The following is an 11,299-nucleotide window of genomic DNA, read 5'->3' on the forward strand; positions in this document are numbered from 1 at the left end:
ACTGCATCAATATGCTGCCCTCTTTTCTTTCTTTTTTTTTTAAATTTTAAATTTCATAGTGACATATCTACATTTAATATAGATACTCAAATCTGACTTTTAAGAGTATGGCTAGAAAGAGATGCACCTGGGCAGCTATTGTGTGCAGCAAGTCAAGACTCTGTTTACGACGTCCGCATCTGATACAAGAGCACCAGTCCCAGTCCTGGCTGTTCTGCTTCCTATCCAGGTACCTGCTAATGCTCCTAGGAAGGCAGTGGAAGACAGATGGCCAGAGTGCTTGGACCTCTGCCACTCATGTGGAAGACCAGGATGGAATTCCTGGCTCCTGCCTTCAGCCTGACCCAGACCTGACTGTGGTGGCCATTTGGGGAATGAACTAGCTGATGGAAGATCTCTTTCTCTTTATATTTCTCCCTCTCTCTATCACTGCCTTTCAAATTAATAAATATACTGATAAATAAATACATCTAAGAAAGAAAAAAAGGGAGTGAGAAGATAAAGAAAAGATAGAAAAAGAAAGAGAAAGAAGGAAGGAAGGAAGAAAAATAAATAATGTGCTTGCAACAGAGTAAACTCCCTAAGTAGATGGCCAATAAGTGCCATTGATAAAATTTATAAAAATATATGATGTTAACAACTAAAAGAGTCAGGTGTTTTTCCTAGTATAAAAATTTTAAATTAGGGTCATTATTGTCTGTGATTAAAGCCATTTGGGGAGTGAACCAATGGAAGGAAGACCTTTCACTCTGTCTCTCTCTCTCTCACTGTGTAACTTTGCCTGTCAAAAAAATTATCTTTTATTATTTAAGATGTAAAAAAACAGTAGTAGTCAGATAGCAAGAAAAAAAAAAGATATTCTTTCACTTAATTATTTAATTTGAAGGCCAATCTCTAGCAGCTCAGTTAAATTTACCTCTACCCAACGTGGTTTTTCATTTTCTGTTATCTTTGCTACATTACAGATAAAACTGCAGGCTTCTTTTTCTCAACCACATATAATTATCTCCCTCTCTTTTTATCACCCATCATCTATCTACCTTGAAATATCTGGGTTTCCAAAAGAATATATAGGTATTCAATTAAAAAGACATTTTAAAAAGTCATTTTATGGCATAACTATTAACCTTAACTGTCCATTCTATTATGTACCCCAACTCCATGATAAAAATACATCTTTGGATTCAAAAAGTTGCTTAATGGTGGATAGAACATCAGATACTGAAAAAATAACATTGATTTGTGTTTCTGTCTTTGATATTTACCAGCAATAAAACCTTGAAAAAATTGTTAAGCCTTCTGAGGTTGTGGATTCATAATCTATCAATTGAAGGTATTCAGCTATAAATTATTTGATGTAAATGGTGTTTGCATAGGAAGAAGTTTCATTTTGCTTTATGGAAAAAGTTTTTATTTTATGTTATTCAATTAAATAATAGTTTAAAGAAAAGTTGATTATGTTAAAATCATAAAATAGTAAGAAATCATTGTACATTTTAAGTCTATAAAATGAATAAATTTGAATTTACTGTTGGCATTTCCAGTAATGATTGCACAGAACAGATAAGTAATATAAGTACACATGAATATTCCTGAAATGTTAATTTTAAGCAGGTCAGACCCGAACATTTGGTTTAGCTCTTAGGATGACAATTCGGACACTCATTAACATGCCCTCATCGTCAGAGTGCCTGTTTTGAAAGCTGACCCAGTTCCTGAATCCAACTGCCTACCAATGCAGACTTTGAAAAGCAGCAAGCGATGGATAGCTCAAGCCACTGGGTCTTTGCTTCCATATGGAAGGTTAAGATTGTGTGCTTGTCTCCAAGCTATGTTCCGGCCCACTCCTGGCTGTTGTGGGCATTTGAGGAGTGACCCAGCAGATAGAAGCTCTCTCTGTTATTGTTATTGTCTCTCTCTCTCTCTCTCACACACACACACACACACACACACACCACAAAATATCTTCAACATGCTCTTGACAAAATAGCAAGTATATTTCTAAAAAAGTCCTTCATCTTTAAAAACAATCTGAAAATCATATGAATCCAAGATAAAATTGACCTCAAACTCTTATTTTATCAGGCATCTCCAGTTGCAAAAATATATTCATTTTACCTAAAGATACTGTGAAAAAAAATCACTTTGAAAAAGACTAAACATCAGAATAATACACTTATTGATTTCCAAAAATCATAGGTAACCTGATATTTAAAAAATTGAGTTCAGTTAAATGGACATGCTTCTCTCCAATCAGATAATATTGAGAATTTGTGAGTTGGAATTGATAGAGGGAAGTTTCTGGGACTAGTTATGAATGAGTTTGTTTGAATATATGTATATACATATATGAATGTGAACTTAAATTACTCTATGAATTGCTGTTGCTCTTTTTGACTCAAATAGCCATGTCTATGGTCTCTGTTTATATTTGTGTAAATGCTTTCCCTCTTTTATGGGAACATATATGTATTATATTTATATTTGTATCCATATTTATAAAGTTCTACACCAAATAACCCAACCTTCTAAATGCTCAGAGCAAGCAAGATGGTTTGTTTTCTGATTCAGCTATCTGAAATTTGACAACTTGACAAATACATTTGTAAAGTACCTAGTTCCTGGAAAAAGAAGAATAAATTGGGAGCTGGGATCACATGAATTATGACTGAATGAGAAAAGACATTTACACTGACAGTTGGAGAACTTAGGACAAAAAGAATCCACCATGGAAAAGTAATCATTTTTCTCTTTCTTTCTAGGTTGAATTTCCTTAGTTTTATGGAAAAAAGAAAGTAGTACAGGCTATACAAAGTTATATTGCTATTTAAATTCTTATGTTTAAGAAAGATGTCACCATTAGATTTTATGTGTCAAACTGAAATTATAGTCTCTTATTAAATAAGGTGCATTGCACCGATGCTGTGGCACAGTGGGTTAAAGCCCTGGCCTGAGGCGGTGGCATCCCATATGGGTGCAAGTTCTAGTCCTGGCTGCTCCTCTTCCGATTCAGCTCTCTGCTATGGCCTGGGAAAGCAGTAGAAGATGGCTCAGGTGCTTGGGCCCCTGCACCCAAGTGAGAGACCCAGAGGAATCTCCTGGCTCCTGGCTTCGGATCTGCGCAGCTCCGGCTGTTGTGGCCATCTGGGGAGTGAATCAGCGGATGGAAGACCTCTCACTCTGCCTCTCCTTCTCTTTCTGTGTAACTCTGACTTTCAAATAAATAAATAAATCTTAAAAAAAAAAGAAACAAATAAGGTGCATCTAAATTGCATATATCAAAACTGCATTTGAAAAGAGTATTACTTGATTAGTTCTCCAAGAAATTAGAAATCCAGGTTCAATAGGAAAGTATGCATGGCAACCAGTGGAAATCCAACGAAGCATTAGGAAACTGGAGCTTTTTTCTAGTCCAAATATAATAGTATTGATATCCCTAAGAGAGCAACAAACAACACAGTTATGTAAATTTTCTATTGTGTCTCATAATCTCAGTTTTTTTATCTTGGGCAAATAAGAAACTTTGGAATTTCATTGTAATGCAGTCTTTCTCAAGTGTACAGTAGGTCTCAATCCTGACTTCACATCAGAATCATTTATGGAGAATTAGAAAACACTGAAGCTTGTAAACTCCAGAAGGGCTATGAAAGATTCTTTGAGCAAGATGCTCAGGAACAGGTAAAGTGTTTCCCAGTGATGTTGATGAACAACCAGATTTGAAAATGAGTAACAAAAATAAGAGTAGAGAATAACAGTGTTCAGAAGAACTGGGTTTAGGATTTCCCTGAAAAGGTAGGAGTTTTGATGCAAAATTACTGTGTGACCTTGAGAAAATTACTGTACTCTTCACCCTGAGAGTCCTCATATATGAAGTAGAGATTCTCATCCTTCTTATTTCATTGTTGTGTTTACCTTTTCTAAAGTATTATTTACACCACCTGAAGCAAAGTTAACTAATGTTCATTAAAATCTCGAAACGTACATTACTGGTAAGAATCTAGTAGTGTGCAGACCATGCATTTTCAACAAACTGTAAGGGAGATTATTTGGCATAATGACTTGATAATCAACATTTTAATAGGAAATGAGACTATCCATTAGGTGAATAACAAGTACATACTAAGCACTCAGTACATATAAGCTATACATTGATCAGCAAAAAAATGTTGATCAGTGAAAAAATGTTAATCAGTGGAAAATACTGAAGTATGTATATATAAACATTTTATAATAGTAGTACCAAGTCTGCCAAATTTGGTGCTAATATATAAAAGACTATTATATAATCAATAAAAGTTCTTTAGTGTATCCAGAATCCATGAGTTTTATTTTTCCTTGCATAATTGCATTTAAGCTGTGGTTGAATTTCATGAAAAAGGTCATAGAACCAACTGTTCAAGTTAAAAAAATGAAAAAAATCACGTTGAGAAACTACTAATTAATAACTTCATTTACATTTTATGTTATTTAAATATTACCAGATCTCCTAGAAAATCACCTCATAGCCATATGAATTTTCAGTGATGTATAGTAGCATCAACATTTGAACTACAGGTCTGAAGTACCCTTTTGTCATTTATCAAATGTTACTAAAATCCAATTTTTTCATATGTACTTTAGATTTAGTAACATTTCTACCATATATGATCGATGAAATAAACATGAAATCTGCACACAGGGTCTATAGCTAGTTTTTCAGAACATACTATGTCTGTGCTAAGCATTATTCTTTGTGCTGAATCTACATTAAATTTTCTGCAAATTGGAAGAGATTTTTTTTTCTTTACCTTATCATCCTAGGTGACTTCTTTGGAATTAGATAACTTATTCTCATTCTGTGGCCTTTGTTCTTCACTAAGCATTAATTATTAACGCCATGATTTAACCACATCATCTCTAAGGAAATATTGTCAGTTAGAACAAAATGACTTTCCTAGGTCACTTAAACTGATTAAATCATAAACTTAATTCAATATTTCTTCTAATGGTTTTGTTTGGGTAGCAATGTTTGAGTTTTATTTTTATTATTTATATTTGGTAGATTGGCAGGTAGTTTCATTAAGGAATGGTTAAACACAAAATTTGAATCATCTGGCAGATTCATTAACAGAATTAACTGTATAAAAATAAAGTTTTTCATAAAGCTACCAAAATTAGTTATTTCTGTGATCCAGAAATATAAATTGTCGGATAAAATCAGAGGAAGCTGTTAAAGTGATTATGAATGCAGACTTTGCTTAAAAGTCCTTGTAAACTACCTTAAAGGCTGTGAACACTCAGTTATTATAATCTAGCTTTAATTCCGTCGTATAATCCTTTTGATGTTTGTATGGAGAAAACTTCCTTCCTTGAGTATACTCATTTTAAGAAATTATTGGCCCTGAATATACCCTGAAGCAAATTAGTAAGGCAGTATTTGAAATTACTGTGCTCTCATTATTCCAAATTTTCAGTTCTTTTATACTTCAAGTATTTTTTGGCTTTGAAATCAAATTTGAAGCCATTTGAATAAAAGTAATTAATGTTCTATGTTATGCTTTTTGTGGCAAGACCATAGATTGACTAATCTGTAATGTTGACATAGTATATAGAGCTGTTTTTTTAACTTAGTAAAATTATGTTTTTATGGCTACACAATGTCTGCTTATGATTTATAACACATGAATGCCTAAAAAAGCAGCATTAATCACATCAATATTGGGACTGAAATAAAGCAGTAGCAGGGGATTGCTATTTATATTAATAAGAATTGTGCCTTATAAAATTTTTAATGTGAGATCGATATTAATTTTCACTCTAAAATTGTTATTAAATTTAATGATGAAATAATTATGAAAAATTTGTACATCTAATAATGTAATTATTCACAACAGTAAAATACACATTAAAGCAAAGGAGTTTAAAATATATAAGATAAAAACAATCTAACAAATGTCACCTGATTTTTATAAAACAAAGTGCTGTTTTGGTAGCTATTTTTAGTGGTATGTCAATCACTATTTTTTTTTTTTTTGACAGGCAGAGTGGACAGTGAGAGAGAGAGACAGAGAGAAAGGTCTTCCTTTGCCGTTGGTTCACCCTCCAATGGCTGCCGTGGCCAGTGCACTGCGGCCAGCGCACCGCGCTGATCCGATGGCAGGAGCCAGGAGCCAGGTGCTTCTCCTGGTCTCCCATGGGGTGCAGGGCCCAAGTACTTGGGCCATCCTCCACTGCACTCCCTGGCCACAGCAGAGAGCTGGCCTGGAAGAGGGGCAACCAGGACAGAACCCGGCGCCCCAACCGGGCTTAGAACCCGATGTGCAGGCACCGCAAGGTGGAGGATTAGCCTAGTGAGCCGCGACGCTGGCCTGTCAATCACTATTAAGCACTTTCTTGTTTGGTGCTTTGCTGATGGTGTCTATGTTAAATTGGTCAGTTGAGAAATTTATTAAGAAATGACAGTTTCTTTAATTGAAGGTGCTGGAAAAATTGTATATCCATACTCAGAAGAATGAAATTAAATACTTATCTCATACTGTGTATAAAAATGAACTAAAAATGGATTAAATATCTAAATATAAGAACTGAAACTCTGAAATTACTAGAAGAAAACAGGGAAATTCATTTAGGATATTGCCATAAACAAAGATTTTTTCGGATCCACTCCCAAAAGCCTAGGAAATAAAAGCATAGGTAGACCAATGGGATTTCTTCTAAATAAAGAGATTTCATACAGCAAAGGAAGCAGCTGACAGAGGTAATAGACAATGTATGGAACAACAGAAAATATTTATATGTTATACATCTGACGACGGATTAATAAACAGAAAAATATTAGGAACTCAAACAACTCAACAGCAAAACAAAAACAAAATAATCCAATTTAAACAGGGCAGTAGATACAAACAGTTTTCAAAGGAAGACATAACATGAACAACATGTACATGAAAAATGTTCAGCATCACTATTCATCATCACTACTCATTGGGCAAAGGTAAACTAAAAGCACACTTAGGTACATCACACTGCAGATATTATCAAAAAGACAAGATGTAGTAAAAGAAAACTCATGAAAACTGTTAGTGGGAATGTAAACTATTATAGTGTTGAGGGAAATAGTAGGGAAATTTCTTCACAAAATGGAAATAGAACTACCATATGATCCAGCAATACTGTTACTGGTATATATCCAAGAGAAATGAAATTTCCCTTTCGATGAGACAACTGCACACGCATGTTTATTGCAGCACTATCACAATAGTCAGGAAATGGAGACAATCTAAGTGTCTCTCCAATGATGAATGGATAAAAACAATACATATATACATTTGAATATTAATATTAATGAGCCATAAAGAGGATGAAATCTTGTCTTTTGCATGAACCTGGATGGACTGGAAGTTACAGTGTTAACTGACATATGTAATACACTGAAAGCCAAGGAGCCCATGACCTCAGTCATGAAAATCTAAAAAAGGAGATCTCAAAAAAATGAAGAGTACAATAGTGATTACGAGAGAGGGCAGGGGAGGATGGTGGGGAAAAGGGAGGGATGGGGACAGATTGATTCATGGGTACTGGGTTATGGTTAGATAGGAATAAGTACTGCTGTCATTATATTGTACTTTAGCATGATTATAGATAATGTGAATATAGTCCCTTAAAAATCTAGGGAAAAGAATTTTGAATGTGTTTATCATAAAGAAATGTTAAATGTTTGATGAGATAGACATGTTTAGCATGGTTGGATATTACATGATAAATACATATTGGGATATCATGGTGTATTCCATATATTTCTATAATTTTTATGTTTGTTATTATTTTTTAAAAAGGAAAATAAAAATATGCTATTACTTTCATCACTTTTCAAAGATTAGCAGCTTAGTTTTTTTTTTTTTTAACTAGAAGGGCACTTACATTTTGTATTAGTATTTTAGGAAACACATGACTCAAGTTCACCTTTGCCCAACTCAATGGAGACAGGTGACTGCAAAGGAGCTTATTCAGTCAGTAAAATGTCCATAAGATAGAAACTTTGACTTAGCAATAAACTTTACTTAATTTGGCCAAGTAAGTAAAAACACTCTATTTGTATCTAAATTATTTTTTGATATTCTAAAGTTTTGATTTGTTTCAGTAAAAATTAAAAATCGCCCGGCACCGTGGCTCACTAGGCTAATCCTCCGCCTTGCGGCGCCGGCACACCAGGTTCTAGGCCCGGTCGGGGCGCCGGATTCTGTCCCGGTTGCCCCTCTTCCAGGCCAGCTCTCTGCTGTGGCCAGGGAGTGCAGTGGAGGATGGCCCAGGTGCTTGGGCCCTGCACCCCATGGGAGACCAGGAGAAGCACCTGGCTCCTGCCATCGGATCAGCGCAGTGCGCTGGCCACAGCACGCCGGCCTCGGTGGCCATTGGAGGGTGAACCAACGGCAAAGGAAGACCTTTCTCTCTGTCTCTCTCTCTCTCACTGTCCACTCTGCATGTCAAAAAAAAATAAAATAAAAAAAAAATTTAAAATAACCAAGCCATTGAAATTTTCAATCCTGGCAGGAAAGACTGAAAATTGCTCTGGGGGAAATCATGAAATAAAGCTTCTCTTTAAGTCTATAATATTTTCTCTCTACTTGTATTTACTCTATCTTGATGTACAAGCACACTCTCCTTGCAATATTTCAAAGGGATACTTCCTCAAGAGTCAAAGATGAATAATAGATTGATGGAACAATTTGAGTGACTGTTTCTGTTTAATATTGGTTACAGTGAATCAGCACAAAGTTACAGTGTAGAAAAATGTACTTTGGTTTAGGAAGAAAATTGATCATATTCCCAATAATATAATTTCAGGTATTTTATATACACATTTAATTTTTAAAATCTTCTTGATAATTAGTGATCAATTTTCCAAAGGATTTCCCCAAAATAACTGTTTTTTCTACATGACTTTTAAAGACATTAATGGGACTCATTGATGACCAAACTATGGTGAGTAAAAATGCCACATTCAATAAACAATTTTATACCAATTACATACAGTTTGAGCTTAAGAAATATAGACATCAAAATTCTATTAATATGATCTTTAACTTTTTTCAGAAAGGAAATCTCATTTGTGTAAATCCACACAAGGCTACTGTTACACTTTTGTTTAGGAAAAAAAAAGAAAACATTTGCTCATTCCATTAGCAGGGATTGTTTGCTTTTAATTCTCTGAGGCTAATTTCTAGGAGGTTTAAATCTTGTTATATGTTATTCCTTTACTAAAATATATTTAACTGAAGACAAGGAATTAAGTTCAAGAGATGAAATATGATATAAAAAGAGAAATGTGTAAAACTTCAGTAACCTTTAACAAACAGTACTCTTTAATTGTAGGATGTAGTTTATACTATTGAATTTATTTTGTAATAACAGTGAAGTGAATAACTTTTGCCATCTATTGATACCATCTCTGTTCCTCTAGTGAATAATAGCACACAATTGTAAGATTATGTAGTAACCAGATCTGGTTTTGACCAGGATGAAAAATGGTAAAGGAATCAAAATAATCAAGTTTTAACTTTTTGTAACCTTATTTTCACTCATTGGTGAAGCAAACAAAATTTAATTGTGACAGAAAATAAATATACTTAAAAGTAGGGGGTAGTTATGCAAATTATTTAAATAGTGAGACAATGCCACTTACTCCAACTAGTTAAAAGTGCTGTGTGGTATTTTATAGGGGAAAGATGCATATAATATTTGAAACTTTTTAAAATATTTGGAATTGTACTGTGGAGAAATGACAGATTATTACTCAAGGAGAAAATTGAATCGGATCAAGTTCCAATAAAAGTATTTTGAAATGCCTTCTTAGTAATGGACTTTAATACCTTGGTGATTAAAAATGCCATATATCCCTACACAATATTTTACTTATCTTAATGACAAATAGTGAAATGCATGACAAAGTGGAAGAGAAAAATTCCCTCTATCTCTTCCAGAAATTGAAGGACAACATATTAACTATTTTATAGAGTTTTGTAACAATTAGCTTTAAATTATTAGAGCTCTCAGATGTTATTCATTTCTGCATTGATTTTTGATGACTTTTATACACCAAAATTATAGTTACTGGTAGTTGGACAGAATGATTATAAATCAAGTTGGCCATTGTGGTTAATGCTACAATAATACATAGCATATTAAAATTATAGACTAAGTTTCTGAATGTTCATTCATTGACATTATTAACCCTAATGCAAACATTAAATAAAACAATGATTTCCTGAATATCACATGAAGTATTAGCCTCATGGACATTTTCATTTGCTAGAAAAAATACTGAGTGTTATATTATTATATCTCTGGCTCACCTATTGGAAGAGGTGGCTATCTAGGATATAATTAATCCAAGAAGAGGTGAAAATTTGAACATGGTATATTCTTAATGAGATTGTACTTAACTATGAGCATATAAAATTTACGTATCATTTTCTCACATGGCAAATTTATCTTTTAGGTAAATTTTCCAAGAGAGTATCTGGATAGAGTGAAATAAGAAAGAAAAAGAACAGTTTAAATACAGACTACTTTGTTCTCAAATGTGTATGCTTTTCATAAAAGACAGATTAAATTATCTAGAAAATGATGTGAAATCTACAGTTTAATTTCAATGGTAAAAAATATAACATTAAGACATCTTAAAAGGTTTTGGGCTCAATGAAGTGAGACCTAATCTGGATTTAGAGTAGATGTGATCAACAGATTAATGATATGGAAGAAATTTAGGAAAGTTTTACCTTTGTATCTTAAATGTTTAGAAGTTACAAAGATAATGTCTTACAATTCATATTTTGATCCTCTAAATTGTCATCTAGAAATTCAAATGAATAAATATAAACTGGAAATTCCAAAAGGTAAATCCTCTTTTCAGAGAGATGCTGTTCTCTAATGAACAATCTTTCAAAGAATTAGAAGAATCTAAGATGTTGCAGAAAAATCTCCAATATGCTACAACTTTCAGATGATGTTATGTACAAAACAGACTGGTGAGGACAAGTAATCAAAAGTAAGCTCAGAAATGGTACACAACCACAGGGACAGTGTAAGGAAGGCTAAAGTCAAGAATAAGTGGAAGTGTAGAAGTAAAAAAAGCTAAGAATGTGCCTCTGTTCATCTGTATAAATACATACACACACACTGCTATACACACAATCCCACACTTGCATAGATATACATAAATACAAATACACACACATAAGTAACATACACAGTGTACGTAGACATATGTACATATATATATATGCATATATACACAGTGAGAGAGACTTATCTTTGTAAC

Source organism: Oryctolagus cuniculus, chromosome 11, assembly GCF_964237555.1.
Source record: "Oryctolagus cuniculus chromosome 11, mOryCun1.1, whole genome shotgun sequence".
Lineage (NCBI taxonomy): Eukaryota > Metazoa > Chordata > Mammalia > Lagomorpha > Leporidae > Oryctolagus > Oryctolagus cuniculus.